Below are 16888 nucleotides of genomic sequence, written 5' to 3'. Positions count from 1 at the left end.
CCTTATATCCTGTGCCATTTTATCTCATCGCACTGGCACATATGCTGATAGGTTTGCAGAAGGGGCCTTTGTGGATAGGAACAATGAGAGAGGCGCGCACAGAACAGGAAAATGGGTGGTAACCACCAAGGACTGGAAAAAAAGCTTCTTTCAAAGGAAGGTCTTTGAAAACATTCATTACACCCCACCCAGCTATTTTCACTACAATATTTCAGTACATAAAACAACACAGGGAAAATAAACAGACCACTCTTAAAAATGCTGTAGGTTCTCCAGTCCCTGAAAAAAGACTGCTGAGCCGGAATGCTAAGAACAGTTGTGTAAGAGTTCTGCAAGCATCCATTGTAACCTTGCTCTAGCAACAGTCTCGTGTGCATCCAGTTTCTCTAAATAAGCAGAGTAAATTAGGCAACTTTACTTTCAGAGTAAAGCCATCAACATTTCAAATGGTATAAGTTGGTAAATAAATGACAACAAGTATTCATAGGGATCATAAAGTGAATACTTTAAAAAAGTGTTACAGAAGTGAATGGCTTTCCACAATGCATTCCAGTTGTGCTTTTTGTTTCGTTGTTTGCTAATTTCTCCAGCTAAAGTTAGAACTAATAAAATGTTTAGGATAGAACAGCTGCAAGACAGAAAAGGAGCAATGAAATAGATCCATAATGAAACGGGGCTCTGAAATCAGTACATAATTCAAGGGTAGAGCCCAGGCTTCCACCAAGGTTTGTCTCTACCAGAGACGGTGAGGTTACAAGTAAAGCACAGATAGAGCAGGCAAACCTCCTCCCAGCCTTGGGAATGCAAAATGATGTCCCTCCTTCTCGTAAGGTTTTGGGCTGCTCTGTGTTGATGCCTTGCACAGAGATCTGAACTCGAAATTCAGGCAGCAGAGCATCTTTAAAGAAAATTCAGCCAGACTGATGATCACATTGCTTTGCTTCAAGCATTCAGTCTTTGCACTGCATGCTTGAAAGACAATACACAACAGCTCAAAACAAAATATTTTTTCTCTTTTAAAGAATGTCCAAAGCAATCATCTAAATTACTTTGCAACGCTGTCTGATAAGAAGCCATGTCTTGTCTTTTCAAAGTGTCAAATCCTTTAAACACTGCTGCTAATAAAGCTAAGAAAACAGCTCTTGTAATAAAATCTTTATGAAATGATGTTGACTCTTCTTTACTTTTTGAACCTTGATCCATTTTAATATGTGCTCAGTTATGATGCAATTTAATGGTCTCTCCATCTCCTGACTTGTGGTGACTTGAAGTCATGAACAATAAGATGGATGTCCAGAGACCCAGAAAGACAGATTAAACAGCCACTTCTCTAGCAGGTAGGGAACAATAATTCTTAGGAACAACAATACAGACATTCCTAAATTTTGATTATTCCATGTCACACAGTTTCCTCAACTTCCTGAAACAACTATCCAGTGTAAATCCTGAGAGCCAGGCTGCATTTTTTGCACTGTGGTATGCAAGTTTTGTCTGCACATGCATCCTGGGACACAGGTCATTCTCAGTTCCAGCTTTTCTTTCAGGTGGCTGTTATTTTACACAGTACCACTTCAACTGTCCATCTCCTCTTAATTAAGACATCAGGTAAACTGAGATGCAAGTGATAACTTTACATGGTGTGATTCTGATCTCTTAATATCGAGGTCTGTTACTCATTTAAACTGATAAAACAGAAAATCAGTAGCTTGATTTACAGCTAAAATCAGAAACTGGAGGTCTTGTACATCAGAGGAATTGATGCCCTGACTGCCCACTCTTGTACACACACCTGATTACCACCCATCAGTAACTGCCTGAGCCAGGCTCTTTCAAACAACTGTGGTAGGAAGAATAAAGAAACCACTGATCACAAAGTATCACAAGTCACTGAGATGTTACTTATCTGAAAACAATCCTCATAATTTCATAGTAAAGCCTTTTCCTTGACTGCCTGTGTCACTGTGATGAGTACTCTCATGGCTGACCTGCCTCTCATGATCTGGCAGAAACAAGAGGGACACTGAAACTGTGGTTCTTGAAGAGGAAACAGTTGAGGAAACAGGCCTCTCCACACTCAACTACAGAATTTCAAGTATTCTAAAAATTAAGGCTTGGTTCTGTCAGGAAATGGCCGCCAGCACATCTGATCCATAGCCCTAAATAATTAATTGCTTACTACACAAAAACTTGCAAAGGGAACTGATAGCAATAAGGGCTGTCTACATTTTCTATTACAAACCAAGAATAACCGGACACAGTCATTCTTTTTCAGCATTCCTTGCTTTATCTGTGTTTTTTTTTTTTCTTACTGCTGCCTACCGACTCTTTAAATTCCTATGTACCTAGAGAATCAGAGAATGGCTGCTCTAGACAAGTATAGAGGGTGACGATGAATAGGAAGCAGCAAAACTGGGAAGCATGTAATACCAGATTTCTCTCTGTTTTCTTCTTTTCAAAATTATGAAGTAACAAAATCAATATTTTGCCATTATTCCCGATGGAGCTTTTATCTTTCTTGAAGATAACCAAAGAAGGCACGTTGCATATATTGTGATTGTGATTCCCATCTCCATCACCATCCCATCTCCCCAGAAGGGCAGGGGGTGGGACTCTAGGAACAGTAATAAGTTACAGTAATGACAATAGTATGTAGTAAAAAAAAAAAATAAATAAATGAAAAAAAAATAGTTATTTGACAAAATAAGATCTTCTCTTTAATTCAGTACATTTTACTGTCATCATCTTACTATTAAAATCCCTTTTATTCCCTAGAAGACACGCTATGAATAGCCATATCTTGGACATACATCAGAATTTCACATTTCAGTTGTGTTAGCATCAGCAGAGCAATAAAACAAACACAAAAAGAATAACCACCCTCCCTGCTAAGGCAAAACACCATAACTCCATGGGTTTAGCAAATGCTCCACTTTGCATCACGGTGTGGTACCTCCGTATTTCATTGTTTTCATTCTAACTGTATTGCAGCCAAATTTCTCACCAGATAGTCCAAAATTCACATGCTGAAATGCATGCAAATGTACCAGTACATGCATAAGGGGGTCAAAAGCATTATATAAAACTGATGGTACTTCCTTCCCAAGATGAGGGCAAAGGTGAGCTCATCCTTTTTGAGCTGAGTCTCATCAACTCCCAGTGCAATTTTAGAAACATACCTTGTGCCTCCTTAAGAGCAGTTCTTGAAAAACACAACTTTTTCTTCTTGTCCTTTTCTAAATTAAATTACTTCATCAACCTGAATGGTTGTTCCAAAATTGCCTGCTTTTTGGGAGAGGCAGAAAGGAGAAGAAAAAAAAAAAAAAAAGGAGGAAAAAAAATAAACTGCACTCACTGCCCAAAATAATGATTTTGTCATTAGAAAAGACAGTTGGTATGGTATGCAGGCAAAAGATGAGTTAACAGTTGTACCACAAGCCTAGTCCAAATGCTAGTGCAAAAGAATGGTGAGACAGGCATAGAGCAAGCAGGATGTACCTGTATTGTTCATCCTGAATCCAAAAGGCAAAAGTGCTTACATTACATATCCTTTTGAGTTGTATTTGCACGCCAGTGTGGTTAGCTACATTTGTACAGAACATGCTGCCATGGCAAAGAGTAGTTATAAAAGGATTTATATTCCTCCATAGGAAAAATAATAATAGAAAGTTCCTCCATACACAACACAGAACATGAATAAATACTTAAATCTTTTACTGGAACAGTCAGTGTGAAGTGCATTTAAAACTAAGAAAGCTTAATAATGCAATGCGTATGGCAAAAAACATCAGTAATTACTTTTAAAGAGCAGGGCACAGCACAATGTTCATCTATATTGTAGAAGCATGGTTTAAATTTGACTTAACACTGTTTTTAGTCAATTGTGAATAGTCAATAGTGTTATTTATGAAATAATCCTCAAAAAAATACATCTTATGTAGGTCATTTTACTCCCATTTTTCTTCATCTTATTCACCATTGTACAGATCAACTACCAATTATCAACTTTTCCCCTCTATTCTTATTGTTATTTCCTCAAACATGCAATAGACTTCCACCAATTTCTGGGGGTTTTCCCATTAGTCATTCAAAGAAAACTTGAAAACATTAAAAAAATAAAAATAGAAATCTCCAAGGACTGTTACAGAATAGTCATTAACACAGCAAATTCACATTGGTGAACATTCAATGGCAGAGAGATCCTCTACCTGAGAATTAAATAGGTGATCTTTATGAACGACATTATATAAAGCTTTATTATATACCATTAAATGTTTATGACAGCTCAGAATATGCTCCTTAGCTTTCACTAAGCTGGAAAAAGCGTTTCTGAATGCCCAGCAAAAAAACTTGCCCACAGTGTGACAAGAAGCAGGAAAGCCATTGACCTATTATATTTTCAACAAAACTTCAAATCAGAGCAGAAGTAGAGTGTCAGCCTGTGCCTCTGTAGATGGAGAGTTTATACATTATGATTGTAGCATGTTTTATTAAAATCTTGAATGAAGACATGTTTCTCTGAAGCTCTGACTTACTAAGAGCTTGGAAAAAGGATGAATGACAGTGTCAAACCTCATCAGTCCAGAAAGAATGAATAACACCAACCTGTCTAACCTGTAGATTAGAGGTTAAAGGATTCACTTGAATTAAAACAATTTGAATCTGAGCATTTCTTTAAAAGAACAACCTGGACGATCTATAGAACTTTCAGGGATGGAGACTCAACCCATTCTAATATTTAGTAGGTTGTTCTACTGGTCAGTCACCTTCACCATCAAAATATTTGCACAGGTTTTATTTTTCCTCCATAAGAATTAACTTCCCGCTGTCTATTTTTATAGGTCTGAAGTTATTCTGGGCATATAGGTGTGCCAAGTGGATACCACTTGACTTTCAGCCTGTTTTATATTCTCAAAAAAAATCTTCTAACCAGCATGTCTTGCGTCACCAAAATATTCTGTGCAGAAACATCATGCAAATTCAAAACAAGCATTTAAAAATCAGAAAACCTCAGGCTGAGCAGAAAAGAACGCAGAATTACAAATTGGAATCAGGCCAGAGGGGAGAGGAAAGACAGAGAAACAAGCAAGATAAGCTGCAGGGTTTGGAGAGGGAAAAAAAAAAATAACACGTTCCCAAGAAATGCAGTGTTTGCACTTATTCTGATGATTGCAATTTCTCCTTTTCCATTACAAATGGAGAAGTGACAGCAAACTTATGTAGGTGCTTTTGGAATTACACCATGCACCATCACACATGATGGCAGGAATATTTCTGCAGAAATATGAGCGGCTAGAGCACCCGTAAAGCCTGCTGCCCTAAAAGGGCTGAATTGCTGTGGAGCATGTCCTCTGACTTAGGGTAGACTTAGAACAATTCTAGACAGTCAACCTCCATACATGCCTTTCTCATGTATTTTGGGAGCTACAGCTACTTAAATAATCACCTTGAAGTATTAAACTCCTCACTTCCTCATTTTAGCATTAAAAACAACAACAACAACAAACAAACAAAAACCCAGCAACCAAACAACTGGGGAAATCATCCTCAGCATAGGAAGGGAGATGTCCCAAGCCTGTAAACCACTGGACTCCAATTCAAGGTCCAATCCAATACTGAGAGTCATCCCACAAGCAAACAGGGAACCCAAACATGCCAAGGAGCAGCAAAAACAAAACAAACACACATGAAACTTGATCCAAACAATGGTCCTCGTGGTTCTGTGAAGATGAAGACCCAACAGGACTCAGCGGAATCTTGGATGAAGGACAAACATGTGATGCTACAAAATCAAAGTTTCTCCCTTATGTGATCCCCTACAGGGGGAATTGCGGCTGTCTTTGGGACTGATTCTCAACTCACTAAAGTAACTGAAAATAGAGTTATCCTGATGTCTGTAGTAAAAGATTATAATACATCTCTGCAAAATGAGTTTTGCTTTCTGTTTTCTTGTGTTGTGTCAGTGACAATAAACAGAAAATACTTTGCTTTCAGATTTGCCTACAACATGCAACTCTTGTATCAAATCAGCTGCTAGAAGAAGACAGCCACTGTTTGGCAAGGAAAGGACTATCCAAGTTTCTCCATAAGTCCTGTTACTTTGTAGCCAAGGAGATGAAGACCAAGTTTTTTGTGTTTTTTTTTGTTGTTGTTGTTGTGTTTTTGTTTTTGCTTTTTAAGTCAGTAGTAACAACAAACTGGGGAACTTCAAACAAAACAGGGGGGTTGCATGGAAAAAGTAGCTATTTCTACAAATCTGTTACTTAAAAACAACAATGAAAATGTCATGGAATTTCATAGGTCAAGAAATATTGAATGTCTTGCTAGCTTATAATATAGTATTTCCACTGTCTCAAAAATACGCATAGGAAAAAAAAAATAGAAATATTGAGGAGTATTAGAAACTGATAAAATTTTAAGTAAAGCAAGAAGGATCATTAACAAAGATTCATTAAATGATGTTCTGTGCCACAAAGAGGTCTGAGCATGGAGAGAACTGGAAACCAGATTTTTATCAAACCATCTCTGGAGGAAGTAGATAACACAATTCAGAAAATGGGAGAAAGATTTGGGAGTACAGTCAGCAGACTTTGGGAGAGGAAGGGGAAAGGAGACAACCCAAAAAAATCCCATGGGCGCAGAAAGACTTCAAGAGCATGGAAAATATTTTAAAGTGCAGACACAGAATTAGATAAAAGGCAAAGTGGAAGAACTTTTCACCCCAAGTGTCTTGCTTCACAGAGGGTAAAAGGTGCAAGTGTGGCTGAAATACAGGAATATCTGGACTCTGTTAAGTCCCAGTTATGCAAGCAGAGATCATCCCAATTAACTAAGCTTTGAGAACGGTCAGAAGGACAAAGATAAATTTTGTTGAACTCCATGAATAATGTTTATGATGAAAGGCTCCGGCCTGATCAGTAGCTTTGTCAGCCTTGTCTACCAAGAGTTAGACCAGAAATGACCTAAAAGATCCACTTGTCATCCCCACAAGGATATTGTAAAGAAGAAACGTTACCGCGTAAAACTTTTAGAAAGGATAAAAGTATCTCCTTCTACTCTGTAGTACCTTCAAAGAAGCAAGACTAAAACTGCACAGATAGAACTTCACATTGACATCTATTTTCTATCTGTGCAAGTATTTCCAGCCCTCTTATGCTGCTGAACCAACTTGCTCCTTCCTCAGCCACACAAACCATTCTGGATGGCTCAGTATGCTTCATGATTGCACTTGTGCATCCAAGATCACCCTCAGTCCTTCTCAGAAAGGTCTACGCTCCCTAAGCAGGACATTTCTCCCTTCCAGCCACAATTTCATTTACTGAAAGCCTTTGGCAACGTCTTTCCCACCTCCGGCCTGAACAAACTGCTGTCAGCCCACAGAGCTCAGGTCTCACGTGTTTTACCTCTGGTCTGACTGCTTACCTAAGCTCCCTAAAATAGCAAATTTTCAAGCATGCTTCCACTTCTGACTACAACATAACTCAGCAGACCTAGAAGCACAGAGCACATGCAGCCTCTTCCCTGTAGACAAACTGAACGTGCAAGAGTTGCCACGTGTTTTACACTGAGTTTTCAGCACAGAGAGTATCTTTCTAAAGCTCTCAATGTGTAATACTGCTGTTTTCAAAGGTTTTACGGTTTACTCCCTATTTGGATTTGCCACCAGGGAATAGGGGATTATTTTTTTCTGCAGCGAGATAGTTTTGTCCAACATCCATTCATAGCTACAATATAACAAATCCATATGCAGATAAGACAGCAAAGCTTCTCCTCTCCTATTTCCGCTTGCGTATTAGAGCTCACCCCCTGGCCTTTGTTTCTGCATGAGCACCAGTTTTGCAACTCCATTTTGTTCTAAAGCGTGTTTGTTAACCAACAGACAAACACTTGTGCCAATGCATAAGATTGCTCTGCTACCCAGCTATGGTGATACAGCTTTGATGCTAACTCAAAGTTTTACTTCACTGAAGCTGTGTTTGACTTGCCATGAAAGGAGTCAGCTTGGTGCATCACATCCCTCCCACTTGCCTATTAATAGCCAGCTGTGAATAACAGCAGCACTGCTGCTGGCAAGCAGACCTCTGCCATCACAGTTTCAGGTTATTTTCTTAATTTTGTTTTATATCAATAAACTAAGATTTAGATTTTCTTCCATTTTGGTGTTGTGATTATTCTACTACATTCATACCTAACTATTATGCCACAAAAAAATCTCTGAAGGCCCCTCCATAAAACATACTTTGTGTTCATCTATTTGAATAGTACTGCAAAATAAGAACCTAATTATCTGTATTGATATATTAACGCGTTTTAACTTTTTTTTTCCTAAAGACTTGCTAAACACAGAAGGAATACACACAAAATATTGAATAACACAGAAAGAATCCTCAAAGTATTATGACATCGTAAACTTATCACGACAGTGTTCAGCTGCAATAAACAGGGAAGCACTCTAGAACAACAGAGACACATATCACTTGAAAGGTTTTGTTGGCTAAAAATACTCTTAAGAATCTCTGAAACGTGATACTTTCTCCTACGTTAATTCTTGCACAATAAAATAAAGCAGTAGTTTTGTACCTCACACAAGCCTGCACCTTTCTGAGGTTGTCTGACCAGAGCTGTGTGCTCCAGCTGATATTCTGCACAGACTCGCTGATGAATAGTTTCCTTAACTCCCACAGTGCCCTAGCTTTATTTTTTGGGGCAGGGAGAGTGAGTACATCTGCTTTCCCAGGCTGCCTGGTCCAGTGAGGCCCTGCCTTCCTCAGGATTACAGGCATAGCCACGAAACAGCAAAATAGCAACTGGCAGCAATAGCTGGAGAAAGAGCACTGGAGAAAGGGCAGGTTTTTTGAAGGATGGTTAGGAGCAGGCCAGTCAAGAATGTGGCAGTGTTATTGCCCTTGACATTTTCAAACTGGCAAGCTGTATACGGCTGTAGTCAGGCTGCAAACATAGAATGCTTTTAGGTACTACAATTAGAGTTGAGCAGTTGCTCCAATGTGTCCATTCACAACCAAATGTCTTTAAATAAATACTTTCACAAACTACATATGTACCAGTCAGTATGTTCAGGTATAGCAAGAAATCAACCCTCTTTAAAGCATTCCTTGGGTAATATCCACTTTTTACCCTGGAAACTGGCTTTCCATTTTAAAAATATTATGAATTCCAGTCATTTTTAAAAAATGATGACTCAATTTCAATAGAGATAAAGCTAGTTTAAAAATAAATTATAAGATTTAAAAAAGGCTTGTGTACATTTCTATATACAGATATTGGAACCACAACATGCACACAAACACACAAGCATCATCAGACTATGTATCTGCCTTCTCATTTTTGAGTTTCTGTGAGCAATTGGGGCATGGTTTCAAACTTAATTTTTATGGCTTAATAATAGAAATAGCTAAACAAAACAATAAACAACAAAAACAGACACAAAAGGCAGCTATAAGCCTCACTCACCTAAATACACTTCCAAGAATAAATTAAGGCTTCCACAATAAACATCATATCACTCATGGTAAGTTTACAACACCTACCAGCACAGCAAGGAGTTAAACCATTTTCTCATTTTTTTCATCATTACCATTCTTAAAATTAGGATGGACAGAATTATACTGATACAGCACCTCAAAGCACTAACTACATTCTTTGACTTAGCAATATTATATATATATATATCCAAGCATGAGTACCTTTCTGAGAGGTAACTAATATATATATTTTATCTAATATATAATAACATATAATATATAATAATGTATAATAGTATATAATAAAAAATTATATATATATATACACACACACACATACATTAGTTACCTCTCAGAAAGGTACTCATGGTTGAATTTAGTGTACCCGTAATTTTAAAGACCCTTCCCAGCATGGGGGGAAGGGGAGAAGACAACAAAAAACAGAGGACAGAAGTATGTTAGAAGCACTAGCAAACATTATCCATTTAAACTGCTAATGGCAAGCTCTGCTGTTATATTTTTATCATTGCTTTTCTGCAAATTACTTTTATCAGTGATAATTTAGCTTTTATTTCATTATCTAGCACAGCAGAAAAAAGGAAAACAGATTTGTTTTACAGCAGCTCCAGCACTTGCTATGTCCATTAACATTGACAGATGAAGGTACATTAAAGCTCTTAGACCACATTTTCAGCATGCATGATAATGAAACTTCTCTATCTAACCAATGTTTGTTTCTAAAGGAGTACAGAGTGTGTGCTAATGCTTTTATTTCCTCCACACAGCAAATAGAAGTTTTCATATTTTAGAGAAAATTACGTAACATAGAAAAATCTGAGAACATGCAATGTTCTATAGCCTCCAAAAAGCATCTCAGTGCAAACAGAGAGAATCAATGTTTTAAACAAGGAAATTATTGTATTTCAGCCAGCTGAACAGTGAAATAGCACTTTCCTTCCTTTCAGTTTTCTTAAGACCACAAAACCACAGAGAAATTGTGTTTGATTAAAATATTATATATCCATAAAGAACCCTTGAAGGATATTTGTTCAAGTGTTGTTCTTCATCTTTTACTTAGGCATATTTTAAGCTATTCTACTTACTTCCATAGAGGTAAACAGAGTGCTTTACAACTTTCTTCTAAAATAATAAATTTATTTATAGAAGCTAATACAGCTTCTACACGGCTGTTCTGGGCAAACGTTGGCCTTTCCATTTAAGTTATAGTGTAATGGCTTTGATTACAAAGAATTTTACGGGAAAAAAAACCCAAAATATTATTGACTAAAAATGCAACTAACAGTCATTAGTAATAGCCACTCTCTTAAGCAGTAAAGCCACGCCTGTTCTTGCACAAAACATCTTTCTACAACAGTCCCAACAAAAAGCCTCACTAAGCAAAACAGAATTTCAAAAGTCTGCTAACTTGCAGCCAGATGTTTGGACTTTTTCTGAAGACCACCTAGGCTAACATTACAAAAAAGAAATAATTCCTTGAATTCCTTAATTCTAAATATTTGGGATAGTTTTAACTTGTAGACCACGTGAAAAGGTTCTCAAAAGCAATAAAAGGCATTAGTGTTTGCTCACTTTGAAATTGCCACCACAAAACAAACATAAACACTTATTAACATATAATGCAAAATTAAAAGCTAGTGACAAAGTATTTCAAAGAGAAGAATATTCTATGTTGTAAAAGCAAAATGAAAGAGCTCTGCTACCATAATTTCGTTAATGATTTGTGTAACAAATTACCCGCTGTTACTTGTCAAATTCCATTTCATTTTCTATTAAAAGCCTTATTTTTTCTTAGGAAAAGAAAAAAAAAAAAATATATATATATATATATATATATCTTTAAGTCTGAGATAAATTCAGTTCAGCTCTTATGTTCCATCAGCAATCATTACATGACCAATTACAAACAAATTTTACTGCCGGGGCAGGTCACTGATGAAAATAGATTAATATTAAAGAGCATGGAAATTTGGAAGAGCATGAAAATACTTCTTGGACCTGCACCAAGACAATTTCAAAGCACAAACATGAATATAATTTAATCATTTCCTTACAAGTAGGCTTGGGGACAGGGCTCCCAAAGCAATGATAAAAATGAAGTCACAAAGAATATATTTTAAGAGGACCTTTACTGAGCTGGGGGAAGAGGAAGAACATGTTAAATATTTTTAACCAGCTTTCCACAGATGGGTCTAAATCCAGCTCTTACGATTCTTCTCTGTCATAACCCACTACAGAGGTCAAAGGCTGAAGCTTTCCCAGAGGTTCACTGTGCATAACAAACACTAAGAGTTCCCCAAATTTGGTTTATATGTAATGGCTCAAGTGCTGTGGCCATTTACATCCCATACAGTCCCATTAGTATTAAACAGGTCATAAGCAAGGGTAGAGAAAGGCACAACATCTTCCACATTTTCAACTGGTTTTGTTTTTCATGCCTGCAAGAAGTTGGTGCTTCTTTAAAACATGCTATGAATGGATGACAAAACTCCTTTACTGCTAATACACAAGCATTTTGTCATAAGTAGCAGAGATTTTTTTCTAAGGTATTAATACTATTATTGATCTGTTTTCATGCATTACAAAGATCCTTTTTTTTTTTTTGTTTTGATTAGAGGCTCAACAAATGATTTGAGATTGTCAGCTTTCCAAGCTGGACTGGAGGAGTAAGTTCAATACCCTGTGGTTAACCTGGAGAAATCCTGGAGACATTCGGTCTGTGGGAGCTTGGCTGCTCTGCCAAAGATGAAGTCTTTGCTTCTTATGCCAGGCATCTGACCTACGTGCCGTTCCAAGTCTATAATTTATCTTAAAACCAACAGCAGGGACACTATTAGGACAGGGAGCCCTGAATGAGTGTGTTAAACTGTCTAGGAAATTGTTGCTCCAACTGCAGTGAGGACTCCTGCTTCTAAAACTCCAATCAAACCATAATTTTTCCTTGAACTTTTTGAAACATTTCAAAAAATACAGGAGCCAACACAGTGGATAATGTTCCAAAAGAAGCCACCAAAACAATCAAAACAGGAAAGAGAAAGCATTGAGTTTCATAAGGCACGGTTAACATCTGCAAACTCTGTCTAAGGGGATTTTTTTCTGCTCCAAGCTGTTCATACAGCACTAGGGAAGAACAAAAGGACCTTAACGATGCTGTTTCACAGACTGCACAACCTGATCAGCACCTCCCAGCCACCACCCATTATGGCACATGGGCTCCATGAGCAGGTGCTGCAGAAGCCATAGACAAAACACTTGAAGGTTAGTGTCTTCACAATATCATGTGAATGAGAATTTAGATTTCATTGTTCTTGTGAATCTGGCAGGTACCTGTAAACCAATCCTCTTCACACTCACTTGATCTTTGACATTATTGTGCCCTACAAATACACAGAACTTGTTTGGCACATGATGATGTTCCAAAAACAAGAAGAGCATTGTAATTACGGTTTTGTGTTGTATATAAGTACCGGTGACCACAAAATATATTTAAGGCTATTTGCTGTATATGCAATTCTACCCAGCATGTAAACATCTCTCTCAAACAAAACTCCATGTTAGCTATAGTGATCCTCCTCCTCCCCCCCCAAGCTTTTTGGAGCACTCATCACCACATCCTCTCCTCATCTCATCACTCCCTGCCTACAGCAACACTCTCATATCTGTCTGTGTACCATCTTGCAAGTCTCCATCACAGATTTTACACTTTTCAAGTTCAACAAATGCATAGAAGAGACTCAGCATTAGCATATGCTAAATGCCTTCTGTTCCTTATTAAAGTCACCCTACAGGAAGCAAATGCAAATTGCTGTCTTCCATATATAAGGCATGGTCTCAAAGATCTTGTTATTAAGTCACTGATCTTCAACTTTCGTTCTTCCTTTGTTTCCAGTACTCAAATTCTGCTTGAAATAACTATGATACTATTTCCCCATGCTGAAATTTATCACGAAGTAATTCACTTCATTGATTTAACAGTAAAAAACAACGAAGAACACCAATTTTTAAACAAGAAAAGGGTTTAACGATTATTGCAAAAGTTAACAAAAGGATTCCTATAATCCTTGTAAAAATCTGTTTGCTCATGACTCTTATTCAAGAGTCCTACATGCTGTTTTCTCTGTCTTCCAAGGTTATAGCTTTGCACCCTAATGATGCACTGGTTTTATCAGGAGATTATGCTAGCCTTGGCTAGTATCTTATCTAAGTAATCCCCCTGTGCTTGACCAAGGCTAAAGCTGTGCTAAGGGTATGAAAAATGTGCTTTCCTGAGGAATAAAATACATATAATTTGGAGAAAAGGAGCAGCAACTTCTAAGGAATAATTAGTAGAAAATGTTTATTTTCCTGAAAAACAAAAAGCAAAAAAAGCCGAAAAGCAGAACAGAAACAACAAAAACATTTATTTTGTAAGAGCCCTTATTAACCATCAGACTGAAAGTTGATTCATACATGTATTAACAATGATATACAATCATGAGGATTTCTGCTCAAAAAGCATGTATAGTCAATGAAATCAGCAGGACAGCTTTTTGCTGAGAATATGGATAGAGCAAAAGTGAAGCTGGTTGCCTAAGGTAATTTGTATGCCTATTTCTTCAACCCTTTCAGCCTTGTTGAAGTATCCTTACCTACAGAGACATGTAGGGAACAGCCCACATGGGCCAGGTGAGAAGTGGAAATAGTCCAGCATCTCCCCACCAGCTCATTTCAGTCAGTGAACTCCAACAAGGGCAGATAAAACAGTCATGGTTCCTCAAAACATTCTCCCATCCTCCATGTATTACCAACAGTTCTTTACTGGACCACCATCCTCAAGAAGTTTGGTCCAGTGGCTACAGTTGCTTTTGATTGCCAACATATAACTGAGACTCAGTAAAAGCCTTTCAAAGTATACACTGCTGTAGGCCAGCATAACAATCAGAGCTTAAACTGCTCACTTCCCTTCCTCCCTGCTTATGGTCTTGGTCTGTCTAGTCCTGCAGTATAGCAGACAACGTAGTGCAGCCTTATCAGGAAAACTTTATGCTGTGGAATTGGGCTCCGCAGAAAGGGCAGAGCCACCTTGTCCCTTCAGGCACCATTGGTAGCACACACCACCTTACCCCAAAAGATAGCCTTACCGAGCCTGAACAAGCACGTGCATCAGGAAAAGGAAAGTATACTTCTCTTTCTCCATGCAGCTCACATTGCACTGAGCTTCTCTTTGCCTTTATTTCAGCAACGTTCCTCATTAAAGGAAATACAAATTTCCTTATTAAAGAAAACAGAAAATTCCTTATTTTTGCAGTTAAGAGAAACTTCAGCGTGTAAAATTTGTGAGACATCATTGTTCTTTCCAACACTTTTTTGCTGACTTTTCAAAAATGCGCATTTTTGTAATTTGATTCCAGATCTCCTGCAGGATACTCTAATGCTTTTAAAATGCAGACAAGAACCAATGCAACATAAGCAACAGTAATATTTGCCATTTGCTTCTGCTTGATTTGGCAGATCTGACAGAGAGCTTTTCAGATCTCTATTTTCTATAGTACGACTAAGACTAGACTTCTTCACCATAGCATTCACTGGTTTTCACTGTTAATTTTACATTTCCTTTATCTTGTTTTTTCAAACCACAAGCTTTTAAAGCCTACTTAGACACACACAAGTGCACTAATTTGTGCCTTTAAGATCTATCCACCAGTAAGTAGAGAGCATAACTATCTCAGACAGTAGGAGAAGCTGCTCCAAAACTTGAGGCCTTCAGTATTTAAGGAGATCAGATTTTATGGGAATAGAAGGAAATTATTATTACGCACCTACGTCATTATCTCATTTGCAAAGCTCCATAATGACAGCATACACTCTGTAAGACTGTATGAGACATGGCATACTTTGCAGTGGCATCACAGGTTTGGCTTTCTTTGGGGACAGACCACAGTCTAGAGCTAAGTTTCATAAAGAAATTTAAAATGATAATAAGAACATTTTAAATAAATATGTATATATCACTTGCTCTTTATCTACTGCAATACACATAAAGAGTGTCTAAATAGTCATGAGCACTTCACATTCCTCTCTGTACAATATATACAAAGAAATTTACAGATGTTTTTGTCAGCTGTAGGACACAATTCACAGACATGTCCCAATACTCTTTGGCAGCACAAGCATAACCCCATTTTTCTAATGCTTCCAGTTAGTCTGTATGCAGCTTCTTCCTTAGATAAGAAGGTCACTCTTGCTCCTGCAGAAGTTCAGCCTGAGGAACAGGGAGCAAAATCTTATGCGTCACAGACTGACAGGCCTTTAGGACTGAAAACATCCAGCATTAGGCAAGCTGCTCCCCTCTAACTTTATCTGTAAGTGCAGGCATTTTGAAAGCGCCTATCTGCCCTGACATGTCCTTCAATGGAGAGCAGTATCTCATTCCTCCAAAAGCCAATGACGGAGGCCTCTGCCCCTTCGAGATAGCTATCATTGTCTCCCTGCAGCAAAGCCCCTGTGGATTGGTGATCGTGGCCCTCATAACCAGACTGCACAGCGTCCCAGATGTGGGTATGTATGCAGACATGCGAGTGACACAGGGTGTTTGCCAGCTCTGAATGCAGATTGCTGCGCACAGCTACATGCTTGTTTACTTGACCGTGATCCATATTTAGACATGTGTACAAGTGCACAACCCTGAGTGTTTACGCAAATAAAACTCCTGCTGAACGTGCTGGGCATTTGCCCTCCTAAAAGCTCCACAGCGATCACTTGCAACTGTTTAAATCAAAGAAAAATAAAGGCAAAAAAATACAGAAAATAAGAGGGAGAGCCTCTCAGACACTCCTGCTAAATTTTGATCAAAGAGCATTTATAGTGATTTTTACTGAAATCCTTTGAAATGGTTCAGATGGTTTACACACTAGAGGCAAAACCTCTCAAGAAGAAATAGACTGCCAGGTACTAAAACTTATCCTCACCAGCTTCTCTATAGAGGGGAACTCTCTTTTCATGACTGTGGCCCGCATCCTGCATTTGGCTAAGTTACATTCAGCCCAGCATCTTTTAAAATTCTTGGGCTTCTTCCTTAATCTCAGAACCAACTCAGTATTGGTCTACTTCTACAATACAATTTCTATTTGTATGGCCAAGACCCCAAAACCATCAGTGAGAGCCCGCCTTCGTAGTGGCACATAAAGAAGCTTCTTGACCATTTGCAAGAAAAATGCTCAGATAAATCTGGTTTATCAGACATCCAAGTGTCAAAAATGTGGTATATTTATATAATCTCCCAGAAATAGTCTTTCAGAAACTTATAAAATAGTATACTGGATTGTCAGTAGTATTGCCATTATATTACCCTGGGAATTTTCCAACTGCCATATCAGTTAGATTAAAATAAAGTCACTGAAGTTCTGATGTTA

At 37.9% G+C, this 16888-nt stretch overlaps 1 protein-coding gene across 1 annotated transcript in view; it reads right to left on the bottom strand.

The window, feature by feature from the left end:
- Positions 1 to 16888, bottom strand: part of EPAS1 (endothelial PAS domain protein 1) — a 78611-nt gene that overhangs the window by 43567 nt on the left and 18156 nt on the right. The gene's annotated exons all lie outside the window — the stretch shown is intronic.

The sequence above is a fragment of the Meleagris gallopavo genome, chromosome 2, assembly GCF_905368555.1.
Source record: "Meleagris gallopavo chromosome 2, MGAL_WU_HG_1.1, whole genome shotgun sequence".
Classification (NCBI taxonomy): Eukaryota; Metazoa; Chordata; class Aves; order Galliformes; family Phasianidae; genus Meleagris; species Meleagris gallopavo.
This window is presented reverse-complemented; position numbering and strand designations above follow the sequence as displayed.